A 25,367-nucleotide genomic window follows, 5' to 3' on the forward strand; every position below is an offset into this window, starting at 1 on the left:
TTCAGTTTTTTTTAGTTTTTAGTTTTTTACCTTTTTTTAGTTTTTTTTAGTTTTTTAGCTTTTTTAGTTTTTTTTCTTTTTAGTTTTTTTTGTAGTTTTTACCTTTTTTAGTTTTTTTTCTTCTTTTGTATTAGTGTGAAATAATTCAGACGTCATATGCGGACAAACACGACGTCACTCGACAGACAGACAGACAGACATAACCCACAAACAACTTATTTTTATATATATTTATTCATATTTTTTTAGTTTTCTTTTTCTCTTTTATTTTTCAGTTTTTTCCTTTTTTTTATTTTTTTCTTTTTTAGTTTTTAGTTTTTTTTAGTTTTTTACCTTTTTTTAGTTTTTTTTAGTTTTTTTAGTTTTTTAGCTTTCTTAGTTTTTTTATTATTTTTTATTTTTTTTGTAGTTTTTGCCTTTTTTTATTTTTTTCAGTTTTTTTTAGTTATTAGATTTTTACCTTTTTTTAGTTTTTTTTAGTTTTTTAGCTTTTTTAGTTTTTTTTTCTTTTTAGTTTTTTTTGTAGTTTTTACCTTTTTTAGTTTTTTTCTTCTTTTGTATTAGTGTGAAATAATTCAGACGTCATATGCGAACAAACATGACGTCACCTGATCCACAGATCCACACACAGACAACTTATCTATATATATAAAAATAAGTTGTCTGTGTGTGGATCTGTGGATGGATCAGGTGTATATATATATATATATATATATATATATATATATATATATATATATATATATATATATATATATATATATATATATATATATATATATATATATATATATATATATATATATATATCTATATTCACAGGTGGGACATAGGGACACAACTACAATGGCGCGTAACTAATATGGCGCGTAACGAGTTACGCGCGCGGGGGGGCTTGGGGGGGGCGCGAAGCGCCCTCACCAACTAGGTGTTGGGGTGGCGCGAAGCGCCACCCCAACAGCTAGTTTTTATATATATAGACTAGCTGTTGGGGTGGCGCTTCGCGCCACCCCAACACCTAGTTGGTGGGGCGCTTCGCGCCCCCCCAAGCCCCCCCGCGCGCGTAAGTCGTTACGCACCATATTAGTTATGCGCCATTGTAGTTGTGTCCCTGTGTCCCACCTGTGAATATAGATAGATTTATATATGTGTTTCAAACTACGCAAAAATTGCGAATAAACAACATTCTTGGCTTTCCCATTGTCTGTGCATATGCAAAGCCGTATGTACTAATAATGACGTCATATACAAACGCTCTTTTTACAAACAAACAAACATGCATCCACATAACTCGTTTTTATATAGATAGATACAATACAAATTAACTGCGTAAAACTTGCGAATAAACAACATTCTTCGCTGTCCAATTGTCGCTGCATATAAATACATTGTCAGGTTTACCGACCCTCGAACATGCAACGTACAATTGTCCATGGGAAAAACAATCAGGATTAAGATCTATACCACATTTTTCTAATGATTGACCTTGAGCTTTGTTAATGGTGATTGCAAATACTAATCGAATTGGGAATTGCAATCTTTTAAATTGAAAAAGCAGATCCGTTGGAATCATGGGAATGCGAGGAATAAGAACAGCCTCACCCTCATAAGGCCCTGTCAAGATTGTGGCCTCTATTAGGTTTTCCATTGTTTTTTTTTTTACGGCAAGTCGCGTGCCATTGCAAAGCTTTGGTGGGTTGATATTTCTTAAAAGTATTATTGGTACGCCTATTTTTAGTTGTAGCACGTGTGGTGGAAACCCTGAAGGATCTATGGAATTTAAAAATTCAGATGGATAATTAACCGCTTCATTTGGTTCCAAAACTGTGTCGACTGACTTGTAAAGGACTGCCTGCTCTCGAATCTTGTTCAAAACAATATTGTTGATTTCGTGGACGTCTATATTTTTGGGTGCGAGAATCGCTCTTTCACTTAGCCATTTATTATTTTTATAATTTTTTAGAATATTCGGAAATACTTTTTCAATCAATTCATTTTTGGACGTCACTAAATTACAGAAATCAGCAGGTAGTTGTATACGTCCTGAAATTGAGTCTACTGTTTGACCAGAGTCATCGTTTTGCAATCGGACACGCATATTTGTAGTTAATTTTAATATTTTTACGTGTGCCTATAAATTAGAATTTTTTAGGCGAGCATTCATTTCGTCTGCAGGAGTTAAACTACGTAAAAATTGCGAATATACAACATTCTTGGCTTTCCCATTGTCTCTGCATATACAAGGCCGTATGTACTAATAATGACATCATATGCAAACGCTCTTTTTACAAACAAACAAACATGCATACATACAACTCGTTTTTATATAGATAGATAGATAGATAGATAGATAAAATACAAATTAACTGCGTAAAACTTGCGAATATACAACATTCTTCGCTGTCCAATTGTCGCTGCATATAAATAGATTGTCAGGTTTACCGACCCTCGAACATGCAATCAGTATTAAGATCTATACCACATTTTTCTAATGATTGACCTTGAGCTTTGTTAATGGTGATTGCAAATGCTAATCGAATTGGGAATTGCAATCTTTTAAATTGAAAAGGCAGATCCGTTGGAATCTTGGGAATGCGAGGAATAAGAACAGCCTCACCCTCAAAAGGCCCTGTCAAGATTGTGGCCTCTATTAGGTTTTCCATTGTTTTTTTTACGGCAGGTCGAGTGCCATAGCAAAGCTTTGGTGGGTTTATATTTCTTAAAAGTATTATTGGTAGGGCTATTTTTAGTTGTAGCACGTGTGGTGGAAACCCTGAGAATAATATCTCGAGGTAAAAACTGATCACCGACCATAACGATGGCCACTTCGTCGATAGTTGGAGCATTGTATCTACGCACATGTTGGCCAGGAGGCGTTTTGTCAGCGGAAATAACAATTTTATGCGTATAAGTAGGCATCAAATCGATGGCTGTTTTGAACAGACGCACTAAATTATTATTTTCGTGGAAAAGATGTTGTAATTGGGAAACGATTGTCCTTTCAATGTTGGGAGAAATTTCGCAACGTGCATTAAATTCAGAATTTCTATCACTGATGAAGTACAATTGTAAAAATTTATGATTCTCGCCTGAGAATGGTAGAAGAGACCCTGCTCTATGATAAATTTGCCCTTTTACTTTGAAAGTAGACATAAATTGATCTGGATTTTCAATTTGGGCTCCAAACGACGTCATTTGGAAACATGAGTTGTATTTTCTGATTCATTTATATTCCTTATGTCCCGGTGTCCCGGTCGTCATTTATATCCCCCTGTTTTATATCCCGCTTATTTTTCAGTTTTTTCCTTTTTTTAGTTTTTTTTTTACTTTTTTAGTTCTTTTAGTTTTTACGTCTTTTAGTTTTTTTTAGTTTTTTAGATGAATTTTTTTTTTTAGTTTTTTACCTTTTTTTCTTTTTAGTTTTTATTGGTTTTTACCTTTTTTAGCTTTTTATCTTTTTTATTTTTTTTTTTTATTTTTAATTTTATTAGTATTCTTTTTCTCTTCTATTTTTCACTTTTCCTTTTTTTTAGTTTTTTTTAGTTTTTAGTTTTTTAAGTTTTTTCCTTTTTTTAGTTTCTTTAGTTTTTTTAGTTTTTCGGCTTTTTTATTTTTTTATTAGTTTTTAGTTTTTTTTGTAGTTTTTGCCTTTTTTTAGTTTTTTCAGTTTTTTTTTTAGTTTTTAGTTTTTTACCTTTTTTAGCCTAACCAGGATTTGAACCTGGGACCTTCATTCTCCGTTCTGACACCCTCTCTCACCGAGTGACTACTCCAGCATGTTCATTTTGGTGTTTTAAATGGTATATTATTAACCAAATTAATGTGTTTTACAATATACTAAGCATCGTCATAACAAAAATGACGGCAACTAATTTCATGACGTCAGCCGAAACATGACGTCACCTGATCCACAGATCCACAGACCCACAGACAGACAGACAACTTATTTTTATATATATAGATATAGATTTACTGCTTTTTTCCCTGCCATATTCGTTTTAATTTCGGTCCACTAGTAAAAAAAAACTGCATAATTGTATATTGAGGAGTTTTTCATACAGAATTGGATTCCCGATGTTTCCTAATTGAAGGTTAAATAAAAAAAACAAGTTTCTTTAAATGAAAGTAAGGAGCGACATTAAAACTTAAAACGAACAGAAATTACTCCGTATATGAAAGGGGCTTTTCTTCCTCAACGCCTCCCTCTGTACGCTAAAGTTTGACTCTTTCTCTTAGCTCTACTTTTTTAAAAAGGAAAAACTTTAGCGTAAAGAGCGGGGCGTTGAGGAAGAAAAGCCCCTTTCATATACGGAGTAATTTCTGTTCGTCTTAAGTTTTAATGTCGCTCCTTACTTTCATTAAAAAAACTTGTTTTTTTATTTAATTTCTGGACGTTTTTTAATTCATGCATGTTTTGATCTTGGCTCTCCGCACTTTAATAATTAAAACGAAATTTGCATATTAGTTTTCTTTTTGGCTAAATGGCTTTCTCATAGTTTTAATCGGAAGATTTTGAGAAAAAAGGAGAGAGGGAGGAAGCCCAGCTGCCCTCTAATTTTTTGATTACTTAAAAAGGCAACTAGAACTTTTAATTATTTTACGAACATTTTCATTAGTAAAAAATATACGTAATTTACGAATTAACTTACGTAACGAACTTCTATATTCGTATATTTTTATTGCGTATATGAGGGAATTCACCCCTCGTCGATACCTCGCTCTTTACACTAAAGCTTAAATTCTGTCCCAATTCCTTAAGAATGACCCTTGAATCACAAAGGCCGTAGAATCAATAGTTGAAATTACTAAAAATACTTTCACCTAAAGAGCGAGGTATTACGAGGAGGTAAACCCCTCATATGCGCAATAATTTCTCCTCGTTTTAAGTTTTAATGCTGCTCCTCACTTTCAGTAGAAAAAACTTCTCATATTTATTTTTTCCTTGTTTTTTTAAATAATGCAAAAAAATCCTGCGCCCCCTTCATTGAAAGTCTCTTCCCCAATGAGAAGTTTTTCCATGGAAAGATCCTTCCACGTAACCCCCCCCCCCACCTCAAATCTCCCTCCCAAACAAAAAAGTCCCCCTGAAAACGTCCGTACACTTCCCAGGAACCATTACTATATGTAAACACAGGTCAAAGTTTGTAACTTGCAACCCCTCCCAGGGAGACTGCGGGGTAGTAAGTCGTCCCCAAAGACATAGTTATTTAGTTTTTTGATTTTGCTGAATAAAATGGCTATCTCAGAATTTTGATCCGGTGACTTTTGGGGAAAATGAGCGCGGGAGGGGGCCTAGGTGCCTTCCAATTTTATTGGTCACTTAAAAAGGGCACTAGAACTTTTAATTTCCATTAGAATGAGCCCTCCCGCGACATTCTAGGACGACTGGGTAGATGACGACGATCACCCCTGGGGAAAAAAAAAAATAAATAAACACGCATCCGTGATTTGTCTTCTGGCAAAAAATGCGAAATTCCACATTTTTGTAGATAGGAGCTTGAAACTTCTAAAAAAAGGTTCTCTGATAGGCTGAATCTGATAGTGTGATTTTCGTTAATATTGTATTATTTTTAGGGAGTGTTTTCCCCTATTTTCGAAAATGAGGCAAATTTTCTCAGGCTCGTAACTTTTGATAGGTCAGACTAATCTTGATGAAAGTTATATATTTGAAATCAGCATTAAAATACGATTTTTTTATGTATTGGTATCAAAATTCCATTTTTTAGAGTTTTGGTTACTATTGAGCCGGGTCGCTCCTTACTACAGTTCGTTACCACGAACTGTTTGATATATATTGTTGTTTAAGTTTTCATTTAAGCTATTTGCTAGATATTTTTCAGAGAAATTGTTTATTGCTTGTTTGGTTACCTAACTGACGATTTCAAACACCAAGCTGTTCGAAGAATGTGGCCCTTATATAGGGCCATATTTATCTGAAATGCCCCATTATAGCCCCATTTTCAAGGGCTATAATGAGAGAAAGGTTGAGATGGTTAGGACACTGTTTGCGGATGAATGATGACAGATTATCAAAGATTGTCCTTGTCGGCCAACTCTCTAGGGCCGAACGAAAAGCGGGTCGTCCCCGAATGGGGTGGGAGGGTTCTCGTAACAAAAAATTTAAGGGTACTGGTAACTTCTTGAGAGGGTTTAAAGAGGGAGGTTTTGATTTTATTGGGATGGAAGATAAGTGTACGTAGCTGTGTCGACCTCAGGCGGGTTGATGGTGCAGTGAGTTAGCAGTAGTAGTTGTAGTATTCTGGGTAATCAAGGTTTTATTTCACTGTTCCTTTTACTTTAAGATCAAGCTGCACTTAAAGGAAAAGTTACTTGGATTCATTAGTTTCATATTCATCCATTAATCGAGCCGTAATTACGGTATCGCTTAGGTTTTTTCTTAGAGAATTATCTAAGCCTGGGTAACAGATACGAAAATTCTCCCATTTTCTCATTTTACCGCCATTTTTTAAGAATTTTTTTAATTTAAAATAAATCCATGGCAAATTTTGAAAAGGATATTCAGCAGATGGGTGAAGCCGCACCTTAGGTATCGTATTATACCTTCCACAGGGAACGTAGGCCTTAATATATATATATATATATATATATATATATATATATAGACTTATAGACTAAACGACTTATAGATGTTATAAAACGACTAATAGACTTATAGACATCTTAATGACTAAACCGTATATATCACATATATATATTACGTATACATTGAGCTAAGATTGTAGGACTGCAGAGAAAACAATATACAAAAAGTTTTGCAGGATACATTAACCTTAATATCATATCAATATTCAAAGAACAAAGCTAAATTTTATCTAAAATTTGTTGATTGACCAGATATTTCTCAGTGAATGCAGACGCATCAATATTCATAGTCACGTAACTATATTAATTACTGACTCAATAAACAGCCATTTACGCAAATCATGTCAACCATTCAAAATTCAAACAATTATTTTATAACGTGATTTTTATTTTAATGGTTCTTTTTGTTTAAGCAGGTCTTATCATAGGTGTATTCGGATAAAATTTTATATTTTCTATTAGAATTTCTCATTTTTGTGAATTTTTCAATTCACTGTCCCTTTCCTGAAATAAATTCTGCCGCACGTGCCTGATGCCTGTAAAGTACTACTAAATCATTTCTCATGTATCTTAACTGTTGTATTACATTTATATTTCCATCATGGTTTAATTGTATTCTGTTCCTTCCAGGCCCGCAGACCAGACATAACCAACACTCGGACTTTTTTTTTTAATCAAACAGTTCGTGGTAACGAACTGTAGTAAGGAGCGACCCGGCTCAATAGTAACATTAAATAAAAAAAACTAATTTTTTAGCTGAAAGTAAGGAGCGACATTAAAACTTAAAACGAACAGAAATTACTCCGTATATGAAATGGGTTGTCCCCTCCACAATCCCTCGCTCTTTACGCTAAAGCTTTTAATTGTTTTAAAAAGTAAAATTGTGGCAAAGAGTCAAACTTTAGCGTAAAGAGCGAGGGATTACGGAGGGGACAACCCATTTCATATACGGAGTAATTTCTGTTAGTTTTAAGTTTTAATGTATATATAGAATATAGAATATACAATATAGAAGTTCGTTAAGTAAATTAATTCATAAGTTACGTATATTTTTTACCAATGAAAACGTTTGTAAAAAGTTCTAGTTGCTTTTTAAGTAATCAAAAAATTGGAGGGCAACTAGGCCTCCTCCCTCGCTTCTTTTTCACAAAATCTTCCGATTAATTGCAAATTTCGTTTTAATTATTTATGTGCGGAGAGCCAAGATCAAAACATGCATTAATTCAAAAACGTCCGTATATGAAAGGGGCTTTTCCTCCTCAATGCCCCGCTCTTTACCCTAAAGTTTTTACTGTTTTGAAGTAGAGCTAAGAGAAAGAGTCAAACTTTAGCGCAAAGAGCGGGGCGTTGAGGAGGAAAAGCCCCTTTCATATACGGAGTAATTTCTGTTCGTTTTAAGTTTTAATGTTGCTTCTTACTTTCATTAAAAAAAAACTTGTTTCTTTTATTTAATAATGATAAGAAAGGGTTGTGTATATTTTGTTTAAATATTCACCATGTATAAACACAGCCATATTTCTTGAAATTGTTTTCCGTGAAAAAAAAAATAAATATTTGCGAATAATTTGCATGGTCACTTTTATTCATATTGGATGTTTTTAAGATTTGAGTTTGTTTAATTTAGTTTTTTCTTTATATGTTTAGTTTAATTTCGTTTAGTTCATTTATTTTTGTTTTTGTGTGTTTCTTTTTCCGTCGATAAGGGTTGACATGAAGTTGGTGTATTGAGGTTTGCTTATAATTTTTTTTTGTCTATTAGTTTGTTTCAAAATATTACCCCTCTTTTTGCATATTTTCATTCATTTAATTTAAAAATAAATACGACACTGTAAAGCGCATTGAATTTTGCATTTTGTTGTTGTTATTTTGATCAAATTAAGGTAGTTGCCTAAGTCACGTGATGGATTGTGTTACTCACTATTAATTCACGACACTTTAATAAGTGGGAATAAATGACATAAGTGACATTTTTGCTGTTGTCATATTTGTCAAATTGAGGCAGTTGCCTAAGCCATGCAACACATTGTGTTGCTCACTGTTTATTTATGAAACTTTAATAAACGGCATTAAGTGATAGAAGTTTTTTTTTTTCAGATTGAGGAATAAGCCTGAGCTATATAATATATTGTGCTACTCATTATTTATTCATAAAATTTAATAAGTAACAATAAATGAAATAAGTGACAGTTTTGTTATTGTCATTCTTGCCAAATCGAGGCAGTTGCTTAAGCAATACAGTGCATTATGCTGCTCATTATAGATTCATGAAACTTTAATAGATGGCATTAAGTAACACAACTGTCATTTTTTTTATCAAATTGGGGAATAAGCTCGAGCTATATAATACATTATGCTACTCATTATTTATTCAGGAAACTTAAATAAGTGACAATAAGTGAAATAAGAGACATTTTTGTTGTTGTCATATTAGTAGTGATGCCTCAACAATTTCAAAGGTCCTCATAGCCACTACTCCTTTCTTCCTTTGATGATTTAAGATGAACAACAATTCCCTCAAGACGCAAGTGTTATGTGTTTTCTAAGAGATGAAGCTATTAGCCACATAATTGGGAATATCTACTTTTACATCTTACATAGCAGATAGTGTTTAAAAACCTACGATGACCAGTCAAAAAATCTTCAGGATTACCGTGGATGTTAGGTCATAGGAATGTTTTCTAAGAGATGCAGGTGTTTGTTATGTAATTGGAGCGGAGGATGACGCAATCCTGCGTGACTTTGCTTCAGAACTGAAAAAGAGTTCAGTGTGTCAACACCAAGGATATTATTCTTCAGCAATGGATGATTTTACTCCATTGAATATTGAAGTCAGTAACAATGCCGAAATGAAACTAGAGTACCTAATGCTTCAGTAGAAATTACAAGGGGTTGCCAGCAAAACCTAAAATGGAACAAAATGTTTGCGTGATATGTTATATCATTAAGCAAATTGGACGGATTAAATGCATTAGTGAAATATATTGAAGACAACGATCTGAAGCAATCTAAGAAAAAGGAGTAAGTTTGTTACTAGCGAGATCTATTATTAGTCTATAATCAAAAGTGAGAGTGTAAGGACTAAAAATGAATGGATTTGAGAAACAAAGAATTATACAAAATCTAGTGACTTTGGAAAAATGTTTGATTCTAGATGATGATTTTCTAGAGTTATCTCTTCAAAAGAAAATATTTTCTCAAAGAACGCTAAGCGATATAATGACAAATGAGTCTCCATCAATGGACTATTGCATGAAACTTTTATATCGTCACCAAGATGCAGTTATTATTGATATATTAATTGAAATAAAACAAAATAATATTGTGATTTTTCTTTTGACCACTACTTAGACGGCCATTTTTCAAACCAACAAGAGAAAGCTTGAAAAATCCTGTCTAAACATGTTCTGTGACGCCACTCATGCTCCTCCTAGAACTTTCGTTTTCCCCGTCAGTTTCTTTTTGGAAGTGGGACAGTCAACATCAAATTTTTTTTTAAAGAATTCCATTATATTTTTATAGATTGAGCAGCTGGTCATCTTGCGAGAATTGTTTTTGTTAATGACTATGATCAAAAGTGTAGATTATGCAATCCATGTAAATTGCATAGAGGATACGCAGTGCAAATTAAAGATTGTAATTACTGTCTTAAAGATATTTGTGACTCTCAAATTAGAGGTTTTCTATGCTCAAATTGTAACTATGATAAATGTGATTAATGGGGAAATACTCACCCTGGCATGATTGCATAAAATCCAAAATGTGATTTCAGTTTATTTTTAGGAAGCTGGTATCGTTGAGGTTTAAAATTGTTTTGGGAAGAAGAACCTAGTTTACACTTCAATTGCTGGAATTTTAAAAGAGTGGTTTTTAGGACATTGTGGTGACGTTACAGGCTACTATCATCAAGAGCCTACATATTTTAATTTGGCTGTTACAGAAAGTGATTCTTCTTATGAGAATTTTGTGTGTGAAATTGCTTCAAATAAACCAATTGAAAAATGTGAATTTTATAATATGAATTAGAATAATATTATCGACTCTACGAAGAGATATAATAAAAATGAAGTTACATTATATTGTAGAAAATGTGACCCTGACTGCATCCTAAGATAATACAAGTTGAATTCTGACAAGCTTCCGCTACTTATCGTTTCCAATGATTATCTATACACGGGAGAAGAAATCCAGAGGACACAGAGTTTTTGTACATAGAAATTTTATTAGTAAAAAATTAACAAATATTTTAAAAACTTTTACATTTTTTAGACATTTTTAAAAAGCCGTTCAATCGAGGATTGCCACCATAAATGCTAAGAAATTCAATGTTAGTATCTCCACGACATCGAAAGATAAACTATAATAGTGCATGAAAACCACAACTTTTAGCTGATAAATCGTGTACTCACTTCCGGTTTTGAATTATAGATTTTCCACTTTGTTCAAGAAAATTTTTAATGTGCGGATTGTAGAATGCATACGGTAGACCAAGAGGATCAAAACATTCGATATTCTTCGCTGTTTGAAAGACACATAGCCAATGCACTATCTTTAGTGGTGATGGGCTACTATTAACAATGATAAGGTTATTGTTAAAAGTTTGAATATACTCGAGAAAATACAATGGTATATAATAGGATTTGTATTTAGACACTTATTTATTATAACTTAACTTATATTATAAATTTATATAATAATATCCTAACTTACTTATTAAGCCATGATTAGGGTTAAGGTCACACAGAGTTTGGGTATCATTCGAAAACTTAGATACAGATTTCCTGGATTTATTCTGAAACTTTTTTTCTGTCTTGTCCAGTCATATGTTTTTTATTGCCCCATTGTATTGATGTCTACTTTTCCGTCTACGCGGCGGTCACTTTCCGTCATATATAATAAGGCACGGCGTCTGGTTACAGACACCAACCGTTCTTCACCAACACAGCTCTTAAGTCTACGTTCTATTTACATAATTTCTTGTGCTTCTTTTGACTTTGATCAACTTCCCGGAAGTCTTCCAAAATCTCTTCGGAAAACTCCTATGTTTATTTCTAATTTAGCTCCATATAGCCTTCGTTCTTCAAACAATATCTATATTCCGTTTACCCCTACTATTCGATCAAATTTCAATCCCCACATTGCTTGTCAACAGGTCTGGAATTCACTACCTTCTTCAGTGCAGAAATGCCACTCGTTTGGGACTTTTAAAAGAATTCTTAAGGATCATTTAATAAAGAATCAAGGAGATTAATTTTTTTCCTCTGAGGAGTTGATGGCCCCTGTATTTTGTTAGTTGTGTGTGGTTTTCCTCTCTGCACTTTGCTCCCAGGCCTCAGGTATGTTCTCTATTTTTTTTCTTTCTTTTTTTTCTCCTTCTAGTTGTTGCTTATATCGTATCCGCCATAAACATATTGCCTGTAAACTGCTATATGTGATTGCCTATATTGAATTTATTGCTAGTATAATAATTTTTTTTTATCCCCCTTGTATCCCTGGCCATGGAGCCTTTCGAGTGGAATTACGTCTATTGTAATTCGATTTTGGATTGTATTTTGTATTGTCTTCTACTTAATATTAATAAACTTCTCTCTCTCTCTCTCTCTCTCTCTCTCTCTCTCCTCTCTCTCTCTCTCTCTCTCTCTCTCTAAACGTTTCAAATTTATGTGGAGAATTTGTCCATGATCCAACAGCACTAGCACTTTTTACAAAGCCAAAGCAAGTTTTGAAGGAATTTCTCCATTGATAAATCATGAATCAGTAGAGGTACGTGTACCCGTAGAAATATGTTGTTAATTCGTGATTGTATGAGGAACGAGCAATTTTATATTATTTCCACTAGCTCTAAACTTTTCAATTGCAAAAAAAAACAGAACTCATAACTTGCTGTTTTCGTATATGAAGTATTGCCAAGGCGAGAGAGACTGTTACATTGGGTGCAATACCAACTACTTTTCGCAAAATAAAATTTGAAGCAAGTTGTAGCTTTACCTCAACCTTTACACTGGGACGGGATCCACTGAGGTATATTAAATATCTCATGATTTATTCTCCCAACCAAGCGTAAATCTGCACTTGGTTTTACATTGTTAAATTTTTTAAGTATCATATGCAAATTTATAAATTTGGAATTCAAACCTATGAAATAATATTCACTGGAATAAATTTGAAAATGTATGTTTTCAGAAAGCGGTTATTGCGGATAAAACTGCTCATATTAACCAAGTTTTATCCTCATATCAATATTTTTTGCCTTTAAAAGATTTAGAGATGAATTAACTGAAGCATGAGATTCTTTATGTGGAAATATGCCATTTCTAGGAAAAGAAATCCTTTTTTGATTTAACAATTTTTACTTTCTTTTACTTCTTTGACAAGAGCGATGTTTTACGCTTCCGGGATGAGTTGAGACTGATGGGTGATGAGGTGTTTTTTGCCCTTTTTAGACTTTTTCCGCTTTTACGTGATTACAACCACTCGCCGAGGGATTGTACACTGGAACTGAGATTTTGTGAAACATTTTCTTTAAAATCCTTCCAAGGCACCCTATCATGTAGTGTAGAGGACGTAAATCTGCGGCAACCGGTGCACTTTTTTTAGCCAGGGGTAACGCAGAGCGAAACAACTTAGCAAACTATTTGCAGAGACCGTAACTTGTCATTGACTAAAGACCCCTGTAATAGTTCATTTCATGACCCAATTGTCGTGGTCCAAGAGTAGCAACATAGCAATCAATATCAGGACAAACAAAACTATTTTTTTTCTATTAACCATGTCACTGAACGGGCTGAAGATGACATTAATCACGGCCAAACATTTTGTTATTGTAGAGATACACCTACATCTCTTAGAAAACACACCCCATTACGTAACGTAAAGGTGTACTATACCGTTACAGGCGCACTTTAGTAATGCGTAAGACCCAGCCGCTCGTAATAACGTCTCGAGGGACTAGTAGCTCCAATTTTATACCCCCTATGGACCTTCCAGAAAGCATTATGGTGTCACTGCTCAAGGTTTCTGATTTCTTGACAAAAGGTGAACTCGGAACAGCAAGTATAGCTGAGTAAATTCAGTGCATTGTTAATAGCCTAATTTGCTGAACCATATTGAACTATACATATCAAACTGTAGATAATAAATTATGCTTATGAAGCTGTGTGTATTTGCCATTCTGAAATTTACTGAACTGTAAAAATCCTTTGGAAAAAGTGTTTTTAACTTCTTGAAATACTTTCTAGTCCAAAAATGTTGAATAGAATATTTTTGTAACAGTTTTTATTTTTCTGTGAAAAATCTATTTTTTTACAAAGAAATGGTATCCAATTTCACCAATGTTTACCATATTTCATCACTACTTCTATTAAACTTCCCTTTTCTTAAAGTACCAAGGAAAATGGAAAGAAAACACTATAGATAGAAATTGTGACATCTTTTTGGCTATATTATTTTTCTGCATTCCTACAATTGAATGTTTCAATGTAAGACGACAATTTTCAAATATTTGATAGCTGAATTTCAGCTATAGACTTACTTTCTTACTTTCAATGGGAACCCGACGAGGTACTGTTCAGCCAGGTACCAATAGACTATGGAATTACTTCCGACGGCCACTTCGATCTGTCGGTAGTAGCTTCCTTGGCGATCTTCAGCCAGTGTCTGTCCTATCTCCTACTACACCTCCAGAAGACTCCATATGGTTCAAGGTCCACTTTGAACTTTTGATTTCTCTTTTGTCCTCCTCGATGTCGTCTCCAGGATGATACTGGCTCGGAAATGAGAACGTCTCGGCACATGGGGCGACGTAAGATGTGGCCAAAGAGTTTGAGGTGACGTCATTTGAAGATGAAGGGTAGCTCTTCATATGACCACAGTGGCTTTCAGCTTCAGCTTTAGTGGTGAAGCTTAAGCTTCAGCATAGTTTCAGCTTTATCTTTAACCGTAGCACATTTTTCAGATTTACTTAAAATTGTCTTTTAGATTAAAAATACACTGAAAATACTTTAGAAACATGTGGAAAGAGTTTTCTTATTTTTTAGGTAAGTTTACATCACTCTCGAAGAAAACGTCTAACTAACATAATAATTCTGACTTGGTAGATGAATAGTCCCGAGACTAATGAATCTAAAGATCTTACCCTTTTGGTGCATGTTAAAGCAGCAGGGTTATCGCAGAATCACACGCTTCACCGGAAATACAAGTCTTAAGGATGGGTATCAGCCTTTTATTCATTTCAAATTTGCATAAAACAGCGGTATTAGGACGAAATATAGATTTAAAACTTCAGAGAGTTTTATATGATGTAAAACTCAAAACAACTTGAAATTACGATACAAAAAAAAATAATAAAAAAATGAAACAATACATGAAGTGAACAGAAATGAGCATGGAATTATCAACCCTCCGAAAAAGGGTTACATTGTCATTTGCATCTTTAAAAAAACAAAATATTTCTCCGATAATTTCTTATTTTTATTTAACATTAAAACAGTAAATAGTACCAAAGTTTTTGGAACTTTTTTTCCAATATCAGTTTTTGGAAAAATCAATTTGGTTTTATTGGCAGAATATGCAAAATATTTCCATCAACATTTTCTCATTTTTTTCATCCATTCTTTTCTATATAGAAACTTAAAGTTATCCATTTAGTTTTCAAAAAAGTATTAAACGAATTAAGATTTTCCTCTTCTACAGCTGGATGGCCTCTAACCAGTGTTGGCAGATATATGATTTATAGTTGCCCCGCCATAAAAGTGAAAATACGCTAAGACCGGCACTTTCTTTTGAAAATGTGCCGAATGAACGAACCCCCCCCCCAAAAAAAAAATCAGTGCAGTGCACCAGCTTGAGAAAATCTATGCACAACCACCCAAATGCACCCTATCTGGCAACTCTGCATGCAACAATTGGAATTAAAAATTTACTACTTACTTGAGTAGAGTTCAGGCTAGCAACAACGTTTGAGACACGCTTCTTTGCGTCTAGAAGACGTTTTACGTAGCTCTCAATATCAATTGGACTTCCTGCTTCTGCTTCAACGGATGCAAGAACAGCAGAAAGCTCCTCAAGTTTATTATCTAATTCAACCTGACTCGACCTTGAAAAGAAATGTGTATTAATTCCCCATACGGTGTATTAAACGATTGTTTGTATTAACCAAAAAAATGGATTATTTCCCTTTAGTGTTTATTAACTGATTACTTGTGTTAATTGAAAAATAATGGGTATTAATTCCACTTAATGTGTAGTGTGTATTAACATGTATTAACTGATTGTTTTTATTAGTTGAGAGGAATGTATATTGATTCCTTATGCATAAATTAAATGTTAGTGGCTTCTTGAGCTTTCGAAACAATTTACAGTACGAGGCTCAATTCTAAAGGTTCTAAGGAAATTAAAATAAAAACATTATTATCCCCTCCCTAAGCCCATCTTAGGCCTACTAACACCTAACAGCCACGAATTTTTAAAAGAAATTTTTTTCGGTTGTTTCAAAACTACGACGTTGTTATAAGAGCACCGCATTTTCGCAACTGTTGCCATATAATATATAAGCAAAACTAATTTATAAAATTTGACAAAGCTTTCGCCAGTAAAAATTCAAACATTATCAGTCTGTTGATTCCCAAATAAAAAAAAATCAAAGGAAAGCTATGTTTTCTTAAGCTGTTCCGGTGCCATATGTTTCAGCTTATTTTTCGCTAATTTTTCACCCACATTTCCTTTTTTAAATTTAGCGCTTGTTACTGCCAAAAACAACAAAATTAGATATGGAGTTATTTTTAACTAAAACCTGAGTTCTCGAGTTTTCTTAATTTTTCAAGATAAACTTGGTTATGAAAGTTTCCACTTGACCAGTTCAAACCTAAATTTCATTTCAGTATCCTGGTAATTTAAATATTTAATTAGGATCTAATGGATCCCGTGTATTTTTTTCTTACATAACCGCTATGATGCAATTTAAAAGTAAGAACTCTCGTGCACCCTTTGTCCTATGCGCAGGGTTGTAAACTGGTTTTTGATGAATCAGCAGAATATAATCTACGAGTCATAAATTAGCTTATGAACAATTAGCTTATGAAGCTTATTAGTTTCTATTAGTTTCTAATTAGTATTAGTATTAGTTTAGTATTAGTTTCTAATTGTTTCTATGCAATTAGCTTATTAATTAGCTTATGAAGTTTAGGAATGTATGTGCACAAGTGTAGGCTAGCATCGGTGCGCCAAGGATTTTATTTTATTGAATTTATTGAATTTTTATTTACTGAAAAACATGTCAAACACCCATAAAACAAGATGGAACACTAGGAAACAAGCTACAACAACTAAACTTGGAGAAAACGAAAAAGAGATCTAAAAATAAGAAATAAAAACAAAATACAAATACAATTGCTGAAACAGCAGATGGGACCAGTCGATTACATCAACTTTGACATAATTTAAAAAAAATACTGATTACAGTTTTTGATATAGTCAAAGCTTGCATAATCAAGTAGAGTAGAAACCCCTTAAATATCACCATTTTTACTAATTTCCTTATGTTTCTCTAGTGATGTTAGGGAAATCCACAGAAATTATCAAAATCAAGCAAAGTTTGTCTATAGACTCGGGACCATATCCAGGCCCAGGCGCCAGGCGAAGAGGTTGGGTTAATAATCACAGTGGTTAAAACATCTGTGAAAGGCGTTGAATGGTATAATTCCTTTTCTTATCAGCAGCACTTACTAGCAGCTACAATTCATCGAAAAATTTCCCATTGCGAGTTACACCTCTACTGTAACTTTGTCGCTGATAATGTTTGTTTTAATTTGATCAAGAATGCGTCGGCCTACAGGTCAAGTTTGGAAATCTATTCGGTCAATATGATGAGAAGCAGGGAAATTTTGGGGGTTTTGACCCTTACTTATGGTAGACATTCTTACATTTCAAAGGTTTCTTTTATTTTTCAGAGACAAGCCAACTGCATTAGCATAAACAACATAGTCCTGGAGGAGGCAGACTTATTTCCCAGAAACAGCCTAAAGTGGGATGAACTAGCAAAAATCTAATAGAGCGTAGAATTTAACCAAATTGAATGGTAAATGAGTTACATTGTAGATAATCAGGTATATAACATAAAAAAAAAAAAAAAAATATATAGAATCATGTTCACAAAAATAACCAAAACAAGTCAATGCTTCAAACTGTTGGCAAGGGCAAAAGAAAATCTGGGGTTAGAATTAGGCTTGGAGGAGGCACAGTAAGGTGCGAATGGCCGAATTCCCTTCTGGCTTTATAGCACCTGATATAGCCCACCAGCAGAATTGATGATATATAGCCCACCAGCAGAATTGACCACCAGCCCACCAGCAGTATAGCCCACCAGCAGTGGGCTCTTTATAGCCCACCAGTAGAATTGATGATATGCGTTTTTTCAGGTCACCTTAGCTTGTTTTCCATTCTACAAACACAAAGAGCATTATCATTTAAGCATTGTCTATGAAGATCATATTTCAACATACAGTCGCTATAGTTCAATAGAAAGACTGCCCAATCTTCAAAAAAATAAAACTTTAAAAAGTTTTTAATCTCTTAAATCATTAGACCACACCCAAACCAAAATTCTATGTTACTGTTGACAAAAACCTGAAAGAAACCACGCATTTCTATTTTCCCATTGGTAACTTGAGAATAGAACGTAAATATGTGTGTGCTGGACCATGTCGACAAACCGTGGAAATCAAACATGAGAAGTAGTTGAGTGGACAGTTATATTAACCTACAGAAAAAATTCATGATATTCGAATTTTACATCTATGGATTCAAAAGAGGGTGGCATGACTTTGAAAGGGATCTAAGCAAGGCCGCGTCCAGCATGGTTAGGGGTTTGACCCCCCCCCCCGAAATGTTTGTCCAACTCGTAAAAACGTATCAAAATGAATATAAACAAATTTTTGATGGGTTTTTAAAGTTCTTTTTGTAAAAAACGAAAAAATCCTTTTGTAAATCCCCCCGAAAAAAGAAATCCTGGATACGGCCTGGATCTAAGACAGCTCAAAAGTTTTAAGTTCATAATTAAATATCAACTGTGAATTCCCCTTCTTTTACAATTACTTTCACATCGCTGTCGCAGCAGATGCCGTTCATATGTAAAATTCGGTTCGTGACAGCAACAATTTGCAGCGAAACATCTAGTTCTGGTGTCTTAAACTATGTGCCTAGATTTCAAATTCGAATAACCAGGATGCTTCTTTTATCGCTATTTTTACTATCTCCGCCTCGGAGTATGGCTTTCAGTCAAATTTCTCACTGAACCGGCATGTCTGTTCAAACATGCATGTTTATGCACTAAAGTCTTGCTGGACCTGCGTATGATCACCCTGTTGTTATATCCGCGCCTCTTGTGTTGACGTACAACGGTTTTCGAGCTCGAGTAGCATCGATAAATTTTTTCAAGCCGGTGCCGAAGTCTACTTTTAAGCTATTGCAAATTTTACGATTTTTTTCAGCAGCTGTATCCTGAGAATGATTTTAATAACGAAGGAGGAGGCACTGCTTTTCCATTATTAAACAATTGCAGTTGAAACAATGAGAAATAAATCTAATACAGTGGAATTTCACTGTTTTACATATTGTTTTAGCTTCTGTTATTTTTAAAGGAGAATGATTTTCTTTCGAGACTTTATAATGAATAAATTCAATTTTAAACATTAATATGAAAATACACAAGAGAACAAAGGTAATTTCTGCTAGAATGTAATTTAGTAAAAAAATAAACTATTATAAAGTTAAGTTGATTAAGCTAAAATATGTCAAGTAATTAACCACCGTAAATGTTTTTTTATAAAGCCCCCCGACCACTGTTGTACCCAAGGCAGGCAGATCCAGGGGGTAGGGGTTTTAACCCCCTCCCTTCTCTGTCCAACTCGTAAAACATAACAAAATGCATAACAAACATAACAAAATAAAAAGACGTTTGACATGTTTTTAGGTTTTTTGTAATCCCCCCCGAACAAATCCTGGATATAGCCCTGATTTCACACCTAGTGATTTGACACTTATCATAATGTTTTCTTATTCCTAGTAATTTTGTCTTTACATTTTCAGTGACTTTAAGTGATTCATGATTTTAAGTGATTCCAAATGTTGGTTGCTATCTAGGTGATTTTACTTGGAATCAAGTAGTCATTACAAGTGTTTTTCATGTTTGGAAATAAAAAAAAAAGTATTTATATTGCTCCAAAGAAGGTTTTTTACATCTTATACCTTGGAACAGCTGAAAACCAGTTAATTTCTTTTGTTAAAATATCCAGACGAAGACCCAACTTTCCCAGGAGTAAATTTTTAACTTTTTCCCCCTGTCTAGTAAGTTTCCGACCAATTGTCAATTGATCATTTATTGAAGTTTGAAAACCCTGTCAAAGAATTGGCCAAGCACACTACGAGGATGAGGAGCCATATCCTATATCAAAATATTTAGGTGTCAATACTCAAGATTCATAATTGAGATAAAACATATTGCATTAGATAGTACTTCTTTGGTGCTCAGAAAACATCTAGATCATATTACAGGATGTTCACCGTAATTGCAATTTTAAAGCTCTTAGAGGATTTTGGAGTATATGGTTACATCACTAAGCATAAGGCTTCATGAGTAATCTGAGGGTAAATTGATTGCGTCTTTTGTTATTGCACCTACAAAGCAGGAGCGCCAATTCGCAAGAAAGTAGGTGTAAGGTGAGGGTGGGGGGTAAGGATCATTTTCAATATTTTGTTTAATGAAAATTAAAAATAAGGTATTTTTTCAAAATCTAGGTGGGGCATGTGTTTTTCAATTTTTTCAATGAAAATACCAAAAAAGGTGCTTTATAAGAGCTAGGGCGGGAAAAGGACAATAACCTCCCCCCTATTGTTACTACTACCTATACTCCGACTTTAGTTGTCCATTAGACTTCACAAGCCAGAATGATGGAGCTAAAGAATTAAGGATTTTTCATTTAAAAATTTTTCTCAGAACATTTCGGATAAAAAACAATAAGTGCATTGCATTATTACTTTTCCAAGGCTTTGGCTGAAAAACTTGTGTTTAGCTTGAATTTTCTGAAAAATACTGCTCAGAAAATTTATCGAGGATTCAGACAAAACAAAATCTTATAAAGAGGAGCAGCTCCAGCATTTTTACTGGAGGCGGCAAGAAGGGTCCATATCTGGATAGTCAAGGGGTATGAGCTATATAATAGTTTTTTCGCCAAGTCCTTTGGGGGACAATTGCCCCCTCACCCCTGAAACAACGCCCCTGCTCTTATGCAGAGCTCAGAAACGATGGAAAAGTATGATATTTATGAAGTCAAAAAAGTTCTTGTATAATAAACAGCAAATAATAAGTTTGTACTAATATTTTTGTTAATTGGGGTATGCTAATTTTCATTTTACATTTCTAGCCAGGGACATACACAGGAAAACCTTGGGCACCGGGTCCACTAAAATTATAAACTTCCGGAATTTTCACCACTTTCTATTCAAATTATAAAATAAAATGAGTCTTTTTTTATTAATGTTCCCCTCCCCCCAAAAAATTCTTGCTTCTGTCCTTTCTTCTAGTATATTTATCAAAAATGAATGATCTATTTCAACTAAATGTTTCTCAGCTTCAAATCACCGACCAGATAACCTTGTTTCACTAGATAATTTCTCAGCAAATTTCTGAGAAACAAACAAATGAAAAAGAGCTCAGACTAGAATAGAATGTTGGAGGCGAAATGTGGTAGCTGTGACGAAGACGTGAAAGGTCTTTTGAGTATTTTACAAAAAGCGCTTTTTGGAAACATAAGGAGGAGCAAACAATCTAGGAGGGGGACTAAAGCTCAACGATCCCAATTGGCCCCTTCAAAACTTGTGATTTTATTTGTGTGTTTATTTGGTTGAGCATAATGTATTTAAGTACATTTTAGAGCAGAACCGAAATTACTTCTGCAAACCATTACAGTCTATTCAATCGAGTATTTTTCTTCATTTCGGAGTTATAACATTTTTTTTTTTTAGAGAATCTTTCCAGAGGTGAAAACTTAAAAGTCAATCAAATGTTTGACACATAAAAAAAAAAAAAAAAAAAAAAAGTCGACTTTGCTTCCAATCAACGCATAGCATTGTTATTACTTTAGGGGATGAGACAAGTTCTTCGATTGTACCTCTTAAGAAGGCAAAAACAGCCAAGAGTGCAGGTTTTTAGTGAAAACAAAACATGAAATGTACTTTAAAATCCGAGGGCTTGTCTACTCTCAGCCACCAACTGTGTATATCTCGAAAAATCCCGAGTTTTACAGCATTGTGGCACGCGTATGACGACTGGGCATACTTCCACCACACTACCTCTTGTCTTGTGTGGCACCATTGCCACCACGCTTACTCCTCCCATAGATAATAAAATTGTGCCATATGTGTCACATGGAACACGGTGTACACACTTTTTGAAAGTGGATAACCTTCGTCGAAATCAAGCCTTTAACATGACGCGCATTTAGCGCATATTATCATAAATAAATAACGATCACTCACTTATGCAGGATTTTTTTTTTTCACTTTAAGCGTTTTAGTGGAATTTAAATCTTCATAGTTATTTTTAGAAGCTGAAGAGACGGTACTCAAATAAATGTTTAGTATTTTCTAAAGAATGCTGTCAATCAAGAAGCATGTCACTTGACAATAGAAGATAAAGATGAAAATGAGGAATATCAAATATCGTTCTCATCATGTGGTTACACACTACATGACAAAGGGTACAAAACGTAAAACAGTGAGAGCCACTTAGAGTAACTTGAAGGTAGGTCAAAAGCACTGGAGGTCAATCAGAGTCAAAACTGAAGGCAAATTTATTAATTATATACACCTACAGCAAAGAGTATGTAGCACCTACATTGGGATTGAGACCGACAAACAATATGATAAACGTACTATCTTCATGGAAAAGATAAAAGAACAAGGCTCTGGTTTGTTACAACCAAGGCCTTGTAATTAGACTATCTCTTCAAACCATGCAGTTTTTTACGTACTATTATTTTTGTTCCTTGATAGATTTCTAATATTTCAATGGTACTTATCTCTTATAGCCACCACACCCAAGGAGTGAAGTTAGATTATTCCTAAAGAAACAATTCTTAGGCCTACTTCATAATATGTAGAATAGTTGTAGCTAATACATTTTGCATGCGTACCCGCTATACTTTATCTCTCCCTCGCCCCTAATGTGCAAATATATAGCGAAAATTGTATATTTTCAATGCATTTTCTGACCCGTAATATATTTCTATTTTTTGTTTCGTCACAGTAGATTCAATTCGATCAAATTGCGAGAATAGCTCAAAAATGTGCAGTAGGTACGTGAAGCAGGGATGAGCGAGGGGTTCAAGAAGCTCGGAAGTTGCACCATTAAAATGATTAAAATAGTACTGCTATTTCTTCATAATCCATCAAGTAATTCTCACAAATTCGCGAGAACTGTTGGTTTTATGATGATTTAAAGAAATAGAGACGGGATCCCATAATAAATAGCGTAGTTGACACTTAAATTTGAGGCTCACTTGACACGAGACTACTTAATGACACTAAATGGCACATGAGGTAGACACCGGATTGTTCCTTTAAGAAAGGTCTTAACGAAGACCTTTTAGAAATTAAGAAGTTTTGAAGCAAATTGAAAAAACTACATTTGCTTATCTTTTTTCCTCTTGTCCAATTCACTTCGAAATGTTAGATTTGTTGTTGTTGTTTTTTTTTGCTTTTTAATCTTGTATTGTATTTATTTATACGAATTTATCAGTAAAAATAGAACCGGTATCAAAATTAAAGCCTACGAAAATAATATATTAGACCACGATGCCTTTCCATTTACAATTAAAATAAAAAATCTATTAATAACTGGTTTTTTTCTATGACAGTGAAAAATGTTTTCCATTGTCTTAATACAAAATTTACCCGTTAATAACAGATTTCATTTTCAATTGTTAAAGCCTTCGAACGCGTCGAGCAAAAAAGGAGTATTATGTTATAGCCCCAATTAATATACCCAATACTCAACCCCAAAACCTAGACAAATTTAATTTCAAAATTCTGGATAGAACATGCAGGAGCAAGACGTTTTACTCTTTACGCCTGTGCTGAATAAGAAACTCTACAGAAGGGTTAAGCCTTCACCTATAGCGTGCAGGGATTATAAAGCTTGGAGTGAAAAGACTGATGCCCTCAAAAAAATTACTTGGCGCCCATGTAAAATACCCCAAAAGCCTAAAAGGGACGTTTAAGGAGCCACCAATAACATCCTCTTAAGATGTTAATATCTTTTAGTCCTAATAGATGTTTCTGAGTCAATTATGTCTTTTCTTCTTAAGAATCCTTATCATTTACTTTGTGGCATTTTGCATGGAGAAACGAAGAAAAGAGCGCAACATAAATATTGTATAGTATAAAAAATTCCGTTCAGAAATGGGGTACATCACAGCTCGCGGAAAGGCAAGTTTCCCTTTGCGTCACAATAACAGCTTCAGTTTCTACCAGAGAATAAATATCATATTTTCATTGCAATGAGCTAAAAATTTGTCCTTGCGCACGGAAAAGACGGAAGAAATGTGCGAGACTGATCTGTTGCATAAACGTGATTTGGTGAAGGCAGTGACCAAAAAGATTGGAGGATATCTGACCCCCCTCCAGCCCCTCTTTTTTCCTTAAAGTCGTTCGATCAAAATTTTGAGGTTACCCTTTTGTTCAGCATAGCTGAAAGGCTAACTAGTTATGCCTTTGGAGATAACCTGACCCCCACAGCCCCTCAGGGAAAGGTCTTTAAGTTATAAAATTTGCCCATTGTTTACGTATAGTATTTGTTACTGGGAAGTATACATAATTTTGTCGGGTGGGAGGTAGATTTTCTGCTTTGGGATTTTCCACGGGTAGAATTTTCCATGGGTAGGAAAGTTTCTGGGGGATGAACGTTCCAGGTGAAATTTTTCACCGGATAAATTTGCCAGAATTCTGATACGAAATTATCTTTATTAGTCTTACTTCCGCTTTGCCAACTCAATTTTCAATGGGGAAATGTTAAGATGAATTGTCCTCGGGAAATTTTTACTGGATTGGAGCTGTCTAGAGTATCTTTCCGTATGGGGGGGGGGGATTTTCCACGGCAAAAATTCTTCTTGGGGGAGTTTTTCATGGAATAAATTGTCCAGAGGGAATTTTCAGCGGGAGCTACTTTCTACTAGCGGGAGGGGTATTTGCAGGAAAGCTTTTCCACGGAGGAGGGGTTTTCAGCATGGTTTTAAAAACAACATTTTCAAATGAAAGTGCGCTAAGAAATATTTTTCACTCGGAACCACCCACAAGATTTTTTTGGGGGGGGGATTTTCAGCTAGGATAAAATTGTCTGGGAGGACTTTTCCTGTTGGGGGGTATTTTACTTGGGAATAACTTTCTTTGGAGGGATTTTCCGTGGGGAGAAGGAATTTTCTATGGAGAGATAGCCTGATTTCCCGGCATGATTTAAAAAAACTACAACAAGTTTTTCAACTGAAAGTAAGGTGCAACACCTAAACTTACAAGAAGCAGAAATTATTAGGTATATCAGGGGGGCCTCCCCCTTCTCAATACCTCGCTCTTCACGCTAAAGTTTGACTTCTTGTCCCAATTGTTTAAGAACGAATACTGAAACACATGGGTCATTTTATTAAAATAATAAACTTTATTAAATATTTTAAAACAAACTTAGCGTTAAAAGTAAGGAATTGAGGAGGGACCAGTCCCCT

At 34.3% G+C, this 25,367-nt stretch overlaps 1 long non-coding RNA gene across 1 annotated transcript in view; it reads right to left on the reverse strand.

The window, feature by feature from the left end:
* The window catches only part of LOC136036983 (uncharacterized), a 64,826-nt gene that overhangs the window by 23,726 nt on the left and 15,733 nt on the right, over positions 1 to 25,367 (reverse strand). The window contains exon 2 of the long non-coding RNA XR_010619841.1: positions 15,529 to 15,694. This is a non-coding gene — a long non-coding RNA (uncharacterized LOC136036983). The remainder of the gene's footprint in view (positions 1 to 15,528; positions 15,695 to 25,367) is intronic.

This window comes from Artemia franciscana, chromosome 16 (assembly GCF_032884065.1).
Source record: "Artemia franciscana chromosome 16, ASM3288406v1, whole genome shotgun sequence".
NCBI lineage: Eukaryota > Metazoa > Arthropoda > Branchiopoda > Anostraca > Artemiidae > Artemia > Artemia franciscana.